The sequence below is a fragment of the Astatotilapia calliptera genome, chromosome 12 (genome assembly GCF_964374335.1).
Source record: "Astatotilapia calliptera chromosome 12, fAstCal68.1, whole genome shotgun sequence".
In the NCBI taxonomy this organism is placed as follows: Eukaryota; Metazoa; Chordata; class Actinopteri; order Cichliformes; family Cichlidae; genus Astatotilapia; species Astatotilapia calliptera.
In genome coordinates this window covers 5054532-5073131 of record NC_137433.1, presented here as the reverse complement: position 1 = coordinate 5073131, position 18600 = coordinate 5054532, and the positions used below count along the sequence as shown (strand labels likewise).

The 18600-nt window shown below is 50.5% G+C and overlaps 1 long non-coding RNA gene across 1 annotated transcript; it reads left to right on the top strand.

Moving 5' to 3' along the window:
* Nucleotides 1-16166: 16166 nt before the first annotated feature.
* Nucleotides 16167-18600, top strand: LOC145432154 (uncharacterized). Its single transcript, XR_013912433.1, has 2 exons — nucleotides 16167-18355; nucleotides 18438-18600. It is a non-coding gene; the product is annotated as an uncharacterized LOC145432154 (long non-coding RNA).

Below are 18600 nucleotides of genomic sequence, written 5' to 3'. Positions count from 1 at the left end.
CTTTTGTCCTCAAATCAGGTAGGAAGTGTCTGTGTGGTTGAGCTGGTCTGGTCTGTCTAGACTTTCACTAGATAGATCAGACTGCACCCACCTGTGACACAGGTGGAGGGTCACCAGGACATGCAGAACTCGCTGACAGACTCCTGGCCACCTCTTGCCTCCTTAGTAGAAAGGGGCCACTCCCAGAGGCAGAGGGCTGTGAGGCACCGCCCGCCGGGCCCTCTCCTTTGGGAAAACCCTCAACACTGGGCCGAACCTTGGAGTTCTGTATGTCCATTCAGGCACACTCCATGCTTGATCTGTGGGCAATTCCTCTCAGAAGTGGAGGTCACGGTGGAGGCGTCGGAGGGCGGAAGGCGTTCCCTCAGTGGCTCTCCTCTTCTGAGATTGTGTAAAAACAAAAGTCAATGTAGTGTAAGCAGCTTGAAAGAAAGTAACTGAACTTTTTTAAATTTCTGGGAGACGGTTGCTCACACGCGGGCGGCACAGTGGTTAGCACCGTTACCGCACAGGAAGAAGGTCTTGAGTTCAGCTCTACCGTCGCTCTGTGTGGAGTTTGCATGTTCTTCCTGTGTTTGCGTGGGTTCTTTCCTTGTACTCCGGCTTCCTGCTTCCTGCCACAGTCCAACGACCTGCAGTTAGTGGCAATAGGTAATCGAAGAGTGTAAATTGGCGATAGGTGCGAATGGTTTTCTGCGTCTATGTGTTAGCCCTGTAACAGACTGGTGACCTGTCGAGGGTGCACCCTGCTTCTCGCCCTAAGATAGCTGGGATAGGCTCGAGCTGCCCTGTGACACTGGAAAAGAAACACAGCAGAGAATGGATGGGTGGCTGATCAAACGTAAACATTTCCAGTCACTTTCAGTTCAAGCTGCTTAGCATGATCTCACATTTGCCAATTTCTCTATCTCTTCCCCCTCTGTTGTGTGTGTGTGAGATATTCTCACTTTTGCCATTTCTTCTGTCCCTTTCAACTGATCTGTGAGTGAGTGTGTGTGTGTGTGTTTGTCCCACATATTGCATACTCTGCTTTTGTCCTCAAATCAGGTAGGAAGTGTCTGTGTGGTTGAGCTGGTCTGGTCTGTCTAGACTTTCACTAGATAGATCAGGCTGCACCCACCTGTGAAACAGGTGGAGGGTCACCAGGACATGCAGAACTCGCTGACAGACTCCTGGCCACCTCTTGCCTCCTTAGTAGAAAGGGGCCACTCCCAGAGGCAGAGGGCTGTGAGGCACCGCCCGCCGGGCCCTCTCCTTTGGGAAAACCCTCAACACTGGGCCGAACCTTGGAGTTCTGTATGTCCATTCAGGCACACTCCATGCTTGATCTGTGGGCAATTCCTCTCAGAAGTGGAGGTCACGGTGGAGGCGTTGGAGGGCGGAAGGCGTTCCCTCAGTGGCTCTCCTCTTCTGAGATTATGTAAAAACACAAGTCAATGTAGTGTAAGCAGCTTGAAAGAAAGTAACTGAACTTGTATAAATTTCTGGGAGACGGTTGCTCACACGCGGGCGGCACAGTGGTTAGCACCGTTACCGCACAGGAAGAAGGTCTTGAGTTCAGCTCTACCGTCGCTCTGTGTGGAGTTTGCATGTTCTTCCTGTGTTTGCGTGGGTTCTTTCCTTGTACTCCGGCTTCCTGCCACAGTCCAACGACCTGCAGTTAGTGGCAATAGGTAATCGAAGAGTGTAAATTGGTGATAGGTGCGAATGGTTTTCTGTTTCTATGTGTTAGCCCTGTAACAGACTGGTGACCTGTCGAGGGTGCACCCTGCTTCTCGCCCTAAGATAGCTGGCATAGGCTCGAGCTGCCCTGTGACACTGGAAAAGAAACACAGCAGAGAATGGATGGGTGGCTGATCAAACGTAAACATTTCCAGTCACTTTCAGTTCAAGCTGCTTAGCATGATCTCACATTTGCCAATTTCTCTATCTCTTCCCCCTCTGTTGTGTGTGTGTGTGAGATATTCTCACTTTTGCCATTTCTTCTGTCCCTTTCAACTGATCTGTGAGTGTGTGTGTGTGTGTGTGTGTGTGTGTGTGTGTGTGTGTGTGTGTGTGTGTGTGTGTGTGTGTGTGTGTGTGTTTGTCCCACATATTGCATACTCTGCTTTTGTCCTCAAATCAGGTAGGAAGTGTCTGTGTGGTTGAGCTGGTCTGGTCTGTCTAGACTTTCACTAGATAGATCAGACTGCACCCACCTGTGACACAGGTGGAGGGTCACCAGGACATGCAGAACTCGCTGACAGACTCCTGGCCACCTCTTGCCTCCTTAGTAGAAAGGGGCCACTCCCAGAGGCAGAGGGCTGTGAGGCACCGCCCGCCGGGCCCTCTCCTTTGGGAAAACCCTCAACACTGGGCCGAACCTTGGAGTTCTGTATGTCCATTCAGGCACACTCCATGCTTGATCTGTGGGCAATTCCTCTCAGAAGTGGAGGTCACGGTGGAGGCGTCGGAGGGCGGAAGGCGTTCCCTCAGTGGCTCTCCTCTTCTGAGATTGTGTAAAAACAAAAGTCAATGTAGTGTAAGCAACTTGAAAGAAAGTAACTGAACTTTTTTAAATTTCTGGGAGACGGTTGCTCACACGCGGGCGGCACAGTGGTTAGCACCGTTACCGCACAGGAAGAAGGTCTTGAGTTCAGCTCTACCGTCGCTCTGTGTGGAGTTTGCATGTTCTTCCTGTGTTTGCGTGGGTTCTTTCCTTGTACTCCGGCTTCCTGCCACAGTCCAACGACCTGCAGTTAGTGGCAATAGGTAATCGAAGAGTGTAAATTGGCGATAGGTGCGAATGGTTTTCTGCGTCTATGTGTTAGCCCTGTAACAGACTGGTGACCTGTCGAGGGTGCACCCTGCTTCTCGCCCTAAGATAGCTGGGATAGGCTCGAGCTGCCCTGTGACACTGGAAAAGAAACACAGCAGAGAATGGATGGGTGGCTGATCAAACGTAAACATTTCCAGTCACTTTCAGTTCAAGCTGCTTAGCATGATCTCACATTTGCCAATTTCTCTATCTCTTCCCCCTCTGTTGTGTGTGTGTGAGATATTCTCACTTTTGCCATTTCTTCTGTCCCTTTCAACTGATCTGTGAGTGAGTGTGTGTGTGTGTGTGTGTGTGTGTGTGTGTGTTTGTCCCACATATTGCATACTCTGCTTTTGTCCTCAAATCAGGTAGGAAGTGTCTGTGTGGTTGAGCTGGTCTGGTCTGTCTAGACTTTCACTAGATAGATCAGACTGCACCCACCTGTGACACAGGTGGAGGGTCACCAGGACATGCAGAACTCGCTGACAGACTCCTGGCCACCTCTTGCCTCCTTAGTAGAAAGGGGCCACTCCCAGAGGCAGAGGGCTGTGAGGCACCGCCCGCCGGGCCCTCTCCTTTGGGAAAACCCTCAACACTGGGCCGAACCTTGGAGTTCTGTATGTCCATTCAGGCACACTCCATGCTTGATCTGTGGGCAATTCCTCTCAGAAGTGGAGGTCACGGTGGAGGCGTTGGAGGGCGGAAGGCGTTCCCTCAGTGGCTCTCCTCTTCTGAGATTATGTAAAAACATAAGTCAATGTAGTGTAAGCAGCTTGAAAGAAAGTAACTGAACTTTTTTAAATTTCTGGGAGACGGTTGCTCACACGCGGGCGGCACAGTGGTTAGCACCGTTACCGCACAGGAAGAAGGTCTTGAGTTCAGCTCTACCGTCGCTCTGTGTGGAGTTTGCATGTTCTTCCTGTGTTTGCGTGGGTTCTTTCCTTGTACTCCGGCTTCCTGCCACAGTCCAACGACCTGCAGTTAGTGGCAATAGGTAATCGAAGAGTGTAAATTGGCGATAGGTGCGAATGGTTTTCTGCGTCTATGTGTTAGCCCTGTAACAGACTGGTGACCTGTCGAGGGTGCACCCTGCTTCTCGCCCTAAGATAGCTGGGATAGGCTCGAGCTGCCCTGTGACACTGGAAAAGAAACACAGCAGAGAATGGATGGGTGGCTGATCTAACGTAAACATTTCCAGTCACTTTCAGTTCAAGCTGCTTAGCATGATCTCACATTTGCCAATTTCTCTATCTCTTCCCCCTCTGTTGTGTGTGTGTGAGATATTCTCACTTTTGCCATTTCTTCTGTCCCTTTCAACTGATCTGTGAGTGAGTGAGTGAGTGAGTGAGTGAGTGAGTGAGTGAGTGAGTGTGTGTGTGTGTGTGTGTGTGTGTGTGTGTGTGTGTGTGTGTGTGTGTGTGTGTGTGTGTGTGTGTGTGTGTGTGTGTGTGTGTGTGTTTGTCCCACATATTGCATACTCTGCTTTTGTCCTCAAATCAGGTAGGAAGTGTCTGTGTGGTTGAGCTGGTCTGGTCTGTCTAGACTTTCACTAGATAGATCAGACTGCACCCACCTGTGACACAGGTGGAGGGTCACCAGGACATGCAGAACTCGCTGACAGACTCCTGGCCACCTCTTGCCTCCTTAGTAGAAAGGGGCCACTCCCAGAGGCAGAGGGCTGTGAGGCACCGCCCGCCGGGCCCTCTCCTTTGGGAAAACCCTCAACACTGGGCCGAACCTTGGAGTTCTGTATGTCCATTCAGGCACACTCCATGCTTGATCTGTGGGCAATTCCTCTCAGAAGTGGAGGTCACGGTGGAGGCGTCGGAGGGCGGAAGGCGTTCCCTCAGTGGCTCTCCTCTTCTGAGATTATGTAAAAACAAAAGTTAATGTAGTGTAAGCAGCTTGAAAGAAAGTAACTGAACTTTTTTAAATTTCTGGGAGACGGTTGCTCACACGCGGGCGGCACAGTGGTTAGCACCGTTACCACACAGGAAGAAGGTCTTGAGTTCAGCTCTACCGTCGCTCTGTGTGGAGTTTGCATGTTCTTCCTGTGTTTGCGTGGGTTCTTTCCTTGTACTCCGGCTTCCTGCTTCCTGCCACAGTCCAACGACCTGCAGTTAGTGGCAATAGGTAATCGAAGAGTGTAAATTGGCGATAGGTGCGAATGGTTTTCTGCGTCTATGTGTTAGCCCTGTAACAGACTGGTGACCTGTCGAGGGTGCACCCTGCTTCTCGCCCTAAGATAGCTGGCATAGGCTCGAGCTGCCCTGTGACACTGGAAAAGAAACACAGCAGAGAATGGATGGGTGGCTGATCTAACGTAAACATTTCCAGTCACTTTCAGTTCAAGCTGCTTAGCATGATCTCACATTTGCCAATTTCTCTATCTCTTCCCCCTCTGTTGTGTGTGTGTGAGATATTCTCACTTTTGCCATTTCTTCTGTCCCTTTCAACTGATCTGTGAGTGAGTGTGTGTGTGTGTGTGTGTGTGTGTGTGTGTGTGTGTGTGTGTGTGTGTGTGTGTGTTTGTCCCACATATTGCATACTCTGCTTTTGTCCTCAAATCAGGTAGGAAGTGTCTGTGTGGTTGAGCTGGTCTGGTCTGTCTAGACTTTCACTAGATAGATCAGGCTGCACCCACCTGTGAAACAGGTGGAGGGTCACCAGGACATGCAGAACTCGCTGACAGACTCCTGGCCACCTCTTGCCTCCTTAGTAGAAAGGGGCCACTCCCAGAGGCAGAGGGCTGTGAGGCACCGCCCGCCGGGCCCTCTCCTTTGGGAAAACCCTCAACACTGGGCCGAACCTTGGAGTTCTGTATGTCCATTCAGGCACACTCCATGCTTGATCTGTGGGCAATTCCTCTCAGAAGTGGAGGTCACGGTGGAGGCGTTGGAGGGCGGAAGGCGTTCCCTCAGTGGCTCTCCTCTTCTGAGATTATGTAAAAACACAAGTCAATGTAGTGTAAGCAGCTTGAAAGAAAGTAACTGAACTTTTTTAAATTTCTGGGAGACGGTTGCTCACACGCGGGCGGCACAGTGGTTAGCACCGTTACCGCACAGGAAGAAGGTCTTGAGTTCAGCTCTACCGTCGCTCTGTGTGGAGTTTGCATGTTCTTCCTGTGTTTGCGTGGGTTCTTTCCTTGTACTCCGGCTTCCTGCCACAGTCCAACGACCTGCAGTTAGTGGCAATAGGTAATCGAAGAGTGTAAATTGGTGATAGGTGCGAATGGTTTTCTGTTTCTATGTGTTAGCCCTGTAACAGACTGGTGACCTGTCGAGGGTGCACCCTGCTTCTCGCCCTAAGATAGCTGGCATAGGCTCGAGCTGCCCTGTGACACTGGAAAAGAAACACAGCAGAGAATGGATGGGTGGCTGATCAAACGTAAACATTTCCAGTCACTTTCAGTTCAAGCTGCTTAGCATGATCTCACATTTGCTAATTTCTCTATCTCTTCCCCCTCTGTTGTGTGTGTGTGTGAGATATTCTCACTTTTGCCATTTCTTCTGTCCCTTTCAACTGATCTGTGAGTGAGTGAGTGTGTGTGTGTGTGTGTGTGTGTGTGTGTGTTTGTCCCACATATTGCATACTCTGCTTTTGTCCTCAAATCAGGTAGGAAGTGTCTGTGTGGTTGAGCTGGTCTGGTCTGTCTAGACTTTCACTAGATAGATCAGACTGCACCCACCTGTGACACAGGTGGAGGGTCACCAGGACATGCAGAACTCGCTGACAGACTCCTGGCCACCTCTTGCCTCCTTAGTAGAAAGGGGCCACTCCCAGAGGCAGAGGGCTGTGAGGCACCGCCCGCCGGGCCCTCTCCTTTGGGAAAACCCTCAACACTGGGCCGAACCTTGGAGTTCTGTATGTCCATTCAGGCACACTCCATGCTTGATCTGTGGGCAATTCCTCTCAGAAGTGGAGGTCACGGTGGAGGCGTCGGAGGGCGGAAGGCGTTCCCTCAGTGGCTCTCCTCTTCTGAGATTATGTAAAAACAAAAGTTAATGTAGTGTAAGCAGCTTGAAAGAAAGTAACTGAACTTTTTTAAATTTCTGGGAGACGGTTGCTCACACGCGGGCGGCACAGTGGTTAGCACCGTTACCACACAGGAAGAAGGTCTTGAGTTCAGCTCTACCGTCGCTCTGTGTGGAGTTTGCATGTTCTTCCTGTGTTTGCGTGGGTTCTTTCCTTGTACTCCGGCTTCCTGCTTCCTGCCACAGTCCAACGACCTGCAGTTAGTGGCAATAGGTAATCGAAGAGTGTAAATTGGCGATAGGTGCGAATGGTTTTCTGCGTCTATGTGTTAGCCCTGTAACAGACTGGTGACCTGTCGAGGGTGCACCCTGCTTCTCGCCCTAAGATAGCTGGCATAGGCTCGAGCTGCCCTGTGACACTGGAAAAGAAACACAGCAGAGAATGGATGGGTGGCTGATCTAACGTAAACATTTCCAGTCACTTTCAGTTCAAGCTGCTTAGCATGATCTCACATTTGCCAATTTCTCTATCTCTTCCCCCTCTGTTGTGTGTGTGTGAGATATTCTCACTTTTGCCATTTCTTCTGTCCCTTTCAACTGATCTGTGAGTGAGTGTGTGTGTGTGTGTGTGTGTGTGTGTGTGTGTGTGTGTGTGTGTTTGTCCCACATATTGCATACTCTGCTTTTGTCCTCAAATCAGGTAGGAAGTGTCTGTGTGGTTGAGCTGGTCTGGTCTGTCTAGACTTTCACTAGATAGATCAGGCTGCACCCACCTGTGAAACAGGTGGAGGGTCACCAGGACATGCAGAACTCGCTGACAGACTCCTGGCCACCTCTTGCCTCCTTAGTAGAAAGGGGCCACTCCCAGAGGCAGAGGGCTGTGAGGCACCGCCCGCCGGGCCCTCTCCTTTGGGAAAACCCTCAACACTGGGCCGAACCTTGGAGTTCTGTATGTCCATTCAGGCACACTCCATGCTTGATCTGTGGGCAATTCCTCTCAGAAGTGGAGGTCACGGTGGAGGCGTTGGAGGGCGGAAGGCGTTCCCTCAGTGGCTCTCCTCTTCTGAGATTATGTAAAAACACAAGTCAATGTAGTGTAAGCAGCTTGAAAGAAAGTAACTGAACTTGTATAAATTTCTGGGAGACGGTTGCTCACACGCGGGCGGCACAGTGGTTAGCACCGTTACCGCACAGGAAGAAGGTCTTGAGTTCAGCTCTACCGTCGCTCTGTGTGGAGTTTGCATGTTCTTCCTGTGTTTGCGTGGGTTCTTTCCTTGTACTCCGGCTTCCTGCCACAGTCCAACGACCTGCAGTTAGTGGCAATAGGTAATCGAAGAGTGTAAATTGGCGATAGGTGCGAATGGTTTTCTGCGTCTATGTGTTAGCCCTGTAACAGACTGGTGACCTGTCGAGGGTGCACCCTGCTTCTCGCCCTAAGATAGCTGGGATAGGCTCGAGCTGCCCTGTGACACTGGAAAAGAAACACAGCAGAGAATGGATGGGTGGCTGATCAAACGTAAACATTTCCAGTCACTTTCAGTTCAAGCTGCTTAGCATGATCTCACATTTGCCAATTTCTCTATCTCTTCCCCCTCTGTTGTGTGTGTGTGAGATATTCTCACTTTTGCCATTTCTTCTGTCCCTTTCAACTGATCTGTGAGTGAGTGAGTGAGTGTGTGTGTGTGTGTGTGTGAGTGTGTGTGTGTGTGTGTGTGTGTGTGTCCCACATATTGCATACTCTGCTTTTGTCCTCAAATCAGGTAGGAAGTGTCTGTGTGGTTGAGCTGGTCTGGTCTGTCTAGACTTTCACTAGATAGATCAGGCTGCACCCACCTGTGACACAGGTGGAGGGTCACCAGGACATGCAGAACTCGCTGACAGACTCCTGGCCACCTCTTGCCTCCTTAGTAGAAAGGGGCCACTCCCAGAGGCAGAGGGCTGTGAGGCACCGCCCGCCGGGCCCTCTCCTTTGGGAAAACCCTCAACACTGGGCCGAACCTTGGAGTTCTGTATGTCCATTCAGGCACACTCCATGCTTGATCTGTGGGCAATTCCTCTCAGAAGTGGAGGTCACGGTGGAGGCGTCGGAGGGCGGAAGGCGTTCCCTCAGTGGCTCTCCTCTTCTGAGATTGTGTAAAAACAAAAGTTAATGTAGTGTAAGCAGCTTGAAAGAAAGTAACTGAACTTTTTTAAATTTCTGGGAGACGGTTGCTCACACGCGGGCGGCACAGTGGTTAGCACCGTTACCGCACAGGAAGAAGGTCTTGAGTTCAGCTCTACCGTCGCTCTGTGTGGAGTTGGCATGTTCTTCCTGTGTTTGCGTGGGTTCTTTCCTTGTACTCCGGCTTCCTGCTTCCTGCCACAGTCCAACGACCTGCAGTTAGTGGCAATAGGTAATCGAAGAGTGTAAATTGGCGATAGGTGCGAATGGTTTTCTGCGTCTATGTGTTAGCCCTGTAACAGACTGGTGACCTGTCGAGGGTGCACCCTGCTTCTCGCCCTAAGATAGCTGGGATAGGCTCGAGCTGCCCTGTGACACTGGAAAAGAAACACAGCAGAGAATGGATGGGTGGCTGATCTAACGTAAACATTTCCAGTCACTTTCAGTTCAAGCTGCTTAGCATGATCTCACATTTGCCAATTTCTCTATCTCTTCCCCCTCTGTTGTGTGTGTGTGAGATATTCTCACTTTTGCCATTTCTTCTGTCCCTTTCAACTGATCTGTGAGTGAGTGTGTGTGTGTGTGTTTGTCCCACATATTGCATACTCTGCTTTTGTCCTCAAATCAGGTAGGAAGTGTCTGTGTGGTTGAGCTGGTCTGGTCTGTCTAGACTTTCACTAGATAGATCAGGCTGCACCCACCTGTGAAACAGGTGGAGGGTCACCAGGACATGCAGAACTTGCTGACAGACTCCTGGCCACCTCTTGCCTCCTTAGTAGAAAGGGGCCACTCCCAGAGGCAGAGGGCTGTGAGGCACCGCCCGCCGGGCCCTCTCCTTTGGGAAAACCCTCAACACTGGGCCGAACCTTGGAGTTCTGTATGTCCATTCAGGCACACTCCATGCTTGATCTGTGGGCAATTCCTCTCAGAAGTGGAGGTCACGGTGGAGGCGTTGGAGGGCGGAAGGCGTTCCCTCAGTGGCTCTCCTCTTCTGAGATTATGTAAAAACACAAGTCAATGTAGTGTAAGCAGCTTGAAAGAAAGTAACTGAACTTTTTTAAATTTCTGGGAGACGGTTGCTCACACGCGGGCGGCACAGTGGTTAGCACCGTTACCACACAGGAAGAAGGTCTTGAGTTCAGCTCTACCGTCGCTCTGTGTGGAGTTTGCATGTTCTTCCTGTGTTTGCGTGGGTTCTTTCCTTGTACTCCGGCTTCCTGCTTCCTGCCACAGTCCAACGACCTGCAGTTAGTGGCAATAGGTAATCGAAGAGTGTAAATTGGCGATAGGTGCGAATGGTTTTCTGCGTCTATGTGTTAGCCCTGTAACAGACTGGTGACCTGTCGAGGGTGCACCCTGCTTCTCGCCCTAAGATAGCTGGCATAGGCTCGAGCTGCCCTGTGACACTGGAAAAGAAACACAGCAGAGAATGGATGGGTGGCTGATCTAACGTAAACATTTCCAGTCACTTTCAGTTCAAGCTGCTTAGCATGATCTCACATTTGCCAATTTCTCTATCTCTTCCCCCTCTGTTGTGTGTGTGTGAGATATTCTCACTTTTGCCATTTCTTCTGTCCCTTTCAACTGATCTGTGAGTGAGTGTGTGTGTGTGTGTGTGTGTGTGTGTGTGTGTGTGTGAGTGTGTGTGTGTGTCCCACATATTGCATACTCTGCTTTTGTCCTCAAATCAGGTAGGAAGTGTCTGTGTGGTTGAGCTGGTCTGGTCTGTCTAGACTTTCACTAGATAGATCAGGCTGCACCCACCTGTGAAACAGGTGGAGGGTCACCAGGACATGCAGAACTCGCTGACAGACTCCTGGCCACCTCTTGCCTCCTTAGTAGAAAGGGGCCACTCCCAGAGGCAGAGGGCTGTGAGGCACCGCCCGCCGGGCCCTCTCCTTTGGGAAAACCCTCAACACTGGGCCGAACCTTGGAGTTCTGTATGTCCATTCAGGCACACTCCATGCTTGATCTGTGGGCAATTCCTCTCAGAAGTGGAGGTCACGGTGGAGGCGTTGGAGGGCGGAAGGCGTTCCCTCAGTGGCTCTCCTCTTCTGAGATTATGTAAAAACACAAGTCAATGTAGTGTAAGCAGCTTGAAAGAAAGTAACTGAACTTGTATAAATTTCTGGGAGACGGTTGCTCACACGCGGGCGGCACAGTGGTTAGCACCGTTACCGCACAGGAAGAAGGTCTTGAGTTCAGCTCTACCGTCGCTCTGTGTGGAGTTTGCATGTTCTTCCTGTGTTTGCGTGGGTTCTTTCCTTGTACTCCGGCTTCCTGCCACAGTCCAACGACCTGCAGTTAGTGGCAATAGGTAATCGAAGAGTGTAAATTGGCGATAGGTGCGAATGGTTTTCTGCGTCTATGTGTTAGCCCTGTAACAGACTGGTGACCTGTCGAGGGTGCACCCTGCTTCTCGCCCTAAGATAGCTGGGATAGGCTCGAGCTGCCCTGTGACACTGGAAAAGAAACACAGCAGAGAATGGATGGGTGGCTGATCAAACGTAAACATTTCCAGTCACTTTCAGTTCAAGCTGCTTAGCATGATCTCACATTTGCCAATTTCTCTATCTCTTCCCCCTCTGTTGTGTGTGTGTGAGATATTCTCACTTTTGCCATTTCTTCTGTCCCTTTCAACTGATCTGTGTGTGTGTGTGTGTGTGTGTGTGTGTGTGTGTGTGTGTGTGTGTGTGTGTGTGTGTGTGTGTTTGTCCCACATATTGCATACTCTGCTTTTGTCCTCAAATCAGGTAGGAAGTGTCTGTGTGGTTGAGCTGGTCTGGTCTGTCTAGACTTTCACTAGATAGATCAGGCTGCACCCACCTGTGAAACAGGTGGAGGGTCACCAGGACATGCAGAACTCGCTGACAGACTCCTGGCCACCTCTTGCCTCCTTAGTAGAAAGGGGCCACTCCCAGAGGCAGAGGGCTGTGAGGCACCGCCCGCCGGGCCCTCTCCTTTGGGAAAACCCTCAACACTGGGCCGAACCTTGGAGTTCTGTATGTCCATTCAGGCACACTCCATGCTTGATCTGTGGGCAATTCCTCTCAGAAGTGGAGGTCACGGTGGAGGCGTCGGAGGGCGGAAGGCGTTCCCTCAGTGGCTCTCCTCTTCTGAGATTATGTAAAAACACAAGTCAATGTAGTGTAAGCAGCTTGAAAGAAAGTAACTGAACTTGTATAAATTTCTGGGAGACGGTTGCTCACACGCGGGCGGCACAGTGGTTAGCACCGTTACCGCACAGGAAGAAGGTCTTGAGTTCAGCTCTACCGTCGCTCTGTGTGGAGTTTGCATGTTCTTCCTGTGTTTGCGTGGGTTCTTTCCTTGTACTCCGGCTTCCTGCCACAGTCCAACGACCTGCAGTTAGTGGCAATAGGTAATCGAAGAGTGTAAATTGGTGATAGGTGCGAATGGTTTTCTGTTTCTATGTGTTAGCCCTGTAACAGACTGGTGACCTGTCGAGGGTGCACCCTGCTTCTCGCCCTAAGATAGCTGGCATAGGCTCGAGCTGCCCTGTGACACTGGAAAAGAAACACAGCAGAGAATGGATGGGTGGCTGATCTAACGTAAACATTTCCAGTCACTTTCAGTTCAAGCTGCTTAGCATGATCTCACATTTGCCAATTTCTCTATCTCTTCCCCCTCTGTTGTGTGTGTGTGAGATATTCTCACTTTTGCCATTTCTTCTGTCCCTTTCAACTGATCTGTGAGTGAGTGTGTGTGTGTGTGTGTGTGTGTGTGTGTGTGTGTGTGTGTGTGTGTGTGTGTGTGTGTGTGTGTGTGTGTGTGTGTGTGTGTGTGTGTGTGTGTGTTTGTCCCACATATTGCATACTCTGCTTTTGTCCTCAAATCAGGTAGGAAGTGTCTGTGTGGTTGAGCTGGTCTGGTCTGTCTAGACTTTCACTAGATAGATCAGACTGCACCCACCTGTGACACAGGTGGAGGGTCACCAGGACATGCAGAACTCGCTGACAGACTCCTGGCCACCTCTTGCCTCCTTAGTAGAAAGGGGCCACTCCCAGAGGCAGAGGGCTGTGAGGCACCGCCCGCCGGGCCCTCTCCTTTGGGAAAACCCTCAACACTGGGCCGAACCTTGGAGTTCTGTATGTCCATTCAGGCACACTCCATGCTTGATCTGTGGGCAATTCCTCTCAGAAGTGGAGGTCACGGTGGAGGCGTCGGAGGGCGGAAGGCGTTCCCTCAGTGGCTCTCCTCTTCTGAGATTATGTAAAAACAAAAGTTAATGTAGTGTAAGCAGCTTGAAAGAAAGTAACTGAACTTTTTTAAATTTCTGGGAGACGGTTGCTCACACGCGGGCGGCACAGTGGTTAGCACCGTTACCACACAGGAAGAAGGTCTTGAGTTCAGCTCTACCGTCGCTCTGTGTGGAGTTTGCATGTTCTTCCTGTGTTTGCGTGGGTTCTTTCCTTGTACTCCGGCTTCCTGCTTCCTGCCACAGTCCAACGACCTGCAGTTAGTGGCAATAGGTAATCGAAGAGTGTAAATTGGCGATAGGTGCGAATGGTTTTCTGCGTCTATGTGTTAGCCCTGTAACAGACTGGTGACCTGTCGAGGGTGCACCCTGCTTCTCGCCCTAAGATAGCTGGCATAGGCTCGAGCTGCCCTGTGACACTGGAAAAGAAACACAGCAGAGAATGGATGGGTGGCTGATCTAACGTAAACATTTCCAGTCACTTTCAGTTCAAGCTGCTTAGCATGATCTCACATTTGCCAATTTCTCTATCTCTTCCCCCTCTGTTGTGTGTGTGTGAGATATTCTCACTTTTGCCATTTCTTCTGTCCCTTTCAACTGATCTGTGAGTGAGTGTGTGTGTGTGTGTGTGTGTGTGTGTTTGTCCCACATATTGCATACTCTGCTTTTGTCCTCAAATCAGGTAGGAAGTGTCTGTGTGGTTGAGCTGGTCTGGTCTGTCTAGACTTTCACTAGATAGATCAGACTGCACCCACCTGTGACACAGGTGGAGGGTCACCAGGACATGCAGAACTCGCTGACAGACTCCTGGCCACCTCTTGCCTCCTTAGTAGAAAGGGGCCACTCCCAGAGGCAGAGGGCTGTGAGGCACCGCCCGCCGGGCCCTCTCCTTTGGGAAAACCCTCAACACTGGGCCGAACCTTGGAGTTCTGTATGTCCATTCAGGCACACTCCATGCTTGATCTGTGGGCAATTCCTCTCAGAAGTGGAGGTCACGGTGGAGGCGTTGGAGGGCGGAAGGCGTTCCCTCAGTGGCTCTCCTCTTCTGAGATTATGTAAAAACATAAGTCAATGTAGTGTAAGCAGCTTGAAAGAAAGTAACTGAACTTTTTTAAATTTCTGGGAGACGGTTGCTCACACGCGGGCGGCACAGTGGTTAGCACCGTTACCGCACAGGAAGAAGGTCTTGAGTTCAGCTCTACCGTCGCTCTGTGTGGAGTTTGCATGTTCTTCCTGTGTTTGCGTGGGTTCTTTCCTTGTACTCCGGCTTCCTGCCACAGTCCAACGACCTGCAGTTAGTGGCAATAGGTAATCGAAGAGTGTAAATTGGCGATAGGTGCGAATGGTTTTCTGCGTCTATGTGTTAGCCCTGTAACAGACTGGTGACCTGTCGAGGGTGCACCCTGCTTCTCGCCCTAAGATAGCTGGGATAGGCTCGAGCTGCCCTGTGACACTGGAAAAGAAACACAGCAGAGAATGGATGGGTGGCTGATCTAACGTAAACATTTCCAGTCACTTTCAGTTCAAGCTGCTTAGCATGATCTCACATTTGCCAATTTCTCTATCTCTTCCCCCTCTGTTGTGTGTGTGTGTGAGATATTCTCACTTTTGCCATTTCTTCTGTCCCTTTCAACTGATCTGTGAGTGAGTGTGTGTGTGTGTGTGTGTGTGTGTGTGTGTGTGTTTGTCCCACATATTGCATACTCTGCTTTTGTCCTCAAATCAGGTAGGAAGTGTCTGTGTGGTTGAGCTGGTCTGGTCTGTCTAGACTTTCACTAGATAGATCAGACTGCACCCACCTGTGAAACAGGTGGAGGGTCACCAGGACATGCAGAACTCGCTGACAGACTCCTGGCCACCTCTTGCCTCCTTAGTAGAAAGGGGCCGCTCCCAGAGGCAGAGGGCTGTGAGGCACCGCCCGCCGGGCCCTCTCCTTTGGGAAAACCCTCAACACTGGGCCGAACCTTGGAGTTCTGTATGTCCATTCAGGCACACTCCATGCTTGATCTGTGGGCAATTCCTCTCAGAAGTGGAGGTCACGGTGGAGGCGTTGGAGGGCGGAAGGCGTTCCCTCAGTGGCTCTCCTCTTCTGAGATTATGTAAAAACACAAGTTAATGTAGTGTAAGCAGCTTGAAAGAAAGTAACTGAACTTGTATAAATTTCTGGGAGACGGTTGCTCACACGCGGGCGGCACAGTGGTTAGCACCGTTACCGCACAGGAAGAAGGTCTTGAGTTCAGCTCTACCGTCGCTCTGTGTGGAGTTTGCATGTTCTTCCTGTGTTTGCGTGGGTTCTTTCCTTGTACTCCGGCTTCCTGCCACAGTCCAACGACCTGCAGTTAGTGGCAATAGGTAATCGAAGAGTGTAAATTGGTGATAGGTGCGAATGGTTTTCTGCGTCTATGTGTTAGCCCTGTAACAGACTGGTGACCTGTCGAGGGTGCACCCTGCTTCTCGCCCTAAGATAGCTGGCATAGGCTCGAGCTGCCCTGTGACACTGGAAAAGAAACACAGCAGAGAATGGATGGGTGGCTGATCAAACGTAAACATTTCCAGTCACTTTCAGTTCAAGCTGCTTAGCATGATCTCACATTTGCTAATTTCTCTATCTCTTCCCCCTCTGTTGTGTGTGTGTGTGAGATATTCTCACTTTTGCCATTTCTTCTGTCCCTTTCAACTGATCTGTGAGTGAGTGAGTGAGTGTGTGTGAGTGTGTGTGTGTGTGTGTGTGAGTGTGTGTGTGTGTGTGTGTGTGTGTGTGTGTGTGTGTGTGTGTGTGTGTGTGTGTGTGTGTGTGTGTGTGTTTGTCCCACATATTGCATACTCTGCTTTTGTCCTCAAATCAGGTAGGAAGTGTCTGTGTGGTTGAGCTGGTCTGGTCTGTCTAGACTTTCACTAGATAGATCAGGCTGCACCCACCTGTGAAACAGGTGGAGGGTCACCAGGACATGCAGAACTCGCTGACAGACTCCTGGCCACCTCTTGCCTCCTTAGTAGAAAGGGGCCACTCCCAGAGGCAGAGGGCTGTGAGGCACCGCCCGCCGGGCCCTCTCCTTTGGGAAAACCCTCAACACTGGGCCGAACCTTGGAGTTCTGTATGTCCATTCAGGCACACTCCATGCTTGATCTGTGGGCAATTCCTCTCAGAAGTGGAGGTCACGGTGGAGGCGTTGGAGGGCGGAAGGCGTTCCCTCAGTGGCTCTCCTCTTCTGAGATTATGTAAAAACATAAGTCAATGTAGTGTAAGCAGCTTGAAAGAAAGTAACTGAACTTTTTTAAATTTCTGGGAGACGGTTGCTCACACGCGGGCGGCACAGTGGTTAGCACCGTTACCGCACAGGAAGAAGGTCTTGAGTTCAGCTCTACCGTCGCTCTGTGTGGAGTTTGCATGTTCTTCCTGTGTTTGCGTGGGTTCTTTCCTTGTACTCCGGCTTCCTGCCACAGTCCAACGACCTGCAGTTAGTGGCAATAGGTAATCGAAGAGTGTAAATTGGCGATAGGTGCGAATGGTTTTCTGCGTCTATGTGTTAGCCCTGTAACAGACTGGTGACCTGTCGAGGGTGCACCCTGCTTCTCGCCCTAAGATAGCTGGGATAGGCTCGAGCTGCCCTGTGACACTGGAAAAGAAACACAGCAGAGAATGGATGGGTGGCTGATCTAACGTAAACATTTCCAGTCACTTTCAGTTCAAGCTGCTTAGCATGATCTCACATTTGCCAATTTCTCTATCTCTTCCCCCTCTGTTGTGTGTGTGTGAGATATTCTCACTTTTGCCATTTCTTCTGTCCCTTTCAACTGATCTGTGAGTGTGTGTGTGTGTGTGTGTGTGTGTGTCCCACATATTGCATACTCTGCTTTTGTCCTCAAATCAGGTAGGAAGTGTCTGTGTGGTTGAGCTGGTCTGGTCTGTCTAGACTTTCACTAGATAGATCAGGCTGCACCCACCTGTGAAACAGGTGGAGGGTCACCAGGACATGCAGAACTTGCTGACAGACTCCTGGCCACCTCTTGCCTCCTTAGTAGAAAGGGGCCACTCCCAGAGGCAGAGGGCTGTGAGGCACCGCCCGCCGGGCCCTCTCCTTTGGGAAAACCCTCAACACTGGGCCGAACCTTGGAGTTCTGTATGTCCATTCAGGCACACTCCATGCTTGATCTGTGGGCAATTCCTCTCAGAAGTGGAGGTCACGGTGGAGGCGTCGGAGGGCGGAAGGCGTTCCCTCAGTGGCTCTCCTCTTCTGAGATTGTGTAAACACAAAAGTCAATGTAGTGTAAGCAGCTTGAAAGAAAGTAACTGAACTTTTTTAAATTTCTGGGAGACGGTTGCTCACACGCGGGCGGCACAGTGGTTAGCACCGTTACCGCACAGGAAGAAGGTCTTGAGTTCAGCTCTACCGTCGCTCTGTGTGGAGTTTGCATGTTCTTCCTGTGTTTGCGTGGGTTCTTTCCTTGTAGTCCGGCTTCCTGCTTCCTGCCACAGTCCAACGACCTGCAGTTAGTGGCAATAGGTAATCGAAGAGTGTAAATTGGCGATAGGTGCGAATGGTTTTCTGTTTCTATGTGTTAGCCCTGTAACAGACTGGTGACCTGTCGAGGGTGCACCCTGCTTCTCGCCCTAAGATAGCTGGGATAGGCTCGAGCTGCCCTGTGACACTGGAAAAGAAACACAGCAGAGAATGGATGGGTGGCTGATCTAACGTAAACATTTCCAGTCACTTTCAGTTCAAGCTGCTTAGCATGATCTCACATTTGCCAATTTCTCTATCTCTTCCCCCTCTGTTGTGTGTGTGTGAGATATTCTCACTTTTGCCATTTCTTCTGTCCCTTTCAACTGATCTGTGAGTGAGTGTGTGGAGGGCGGAAGGCGTTCCCTCAGTGGCTCTCCTCTTCTGAGATTGTGTAAAAACATAAGTCAATGTAGTGTAAGCAGCTTGAAAAGAAAGTAATTGAACTTGTTGAGATGGTTGATCAAACTGAAATATTACTGTCATGGTCCAGTTACGCTACATGTATTTGTTTTTGTTTCTCTCACTTTCTTTCTCGCTTCCCTGCTCACAACGCGATGCCTGGGTGGACCTAATCATGGGCTCCCGGTTGCTGTCCTCACACCTGCAAGCAATTTCTCACCTGAGGTTCATCATCCTGTTTACCAGCCACTTCTGAAGGCAGTTGCTTGGAGCCCTTTGTCGCTGGACTACTGTGTAACATTCGTTAGTGCAATTCTAGCTTTGGAAATATTTTGATTTCTCTTTGTGCTTTGCTTGGCATTTAACATTTTGTCCTTGTATATAGATTTTCCGTGCCCCGCCTTGAGACCCTGTTCGTGAGTGTGGCAGTTGCAGTGAGCCTGTGGAGCCCCCCACCCTCCATGGACCTCTGGATTCGCTGGACCCCTTCTCCCCACTTGTATATAGTGCACTCTGTGTCATGTAAATAAAAAAAATGTTTATTGTGA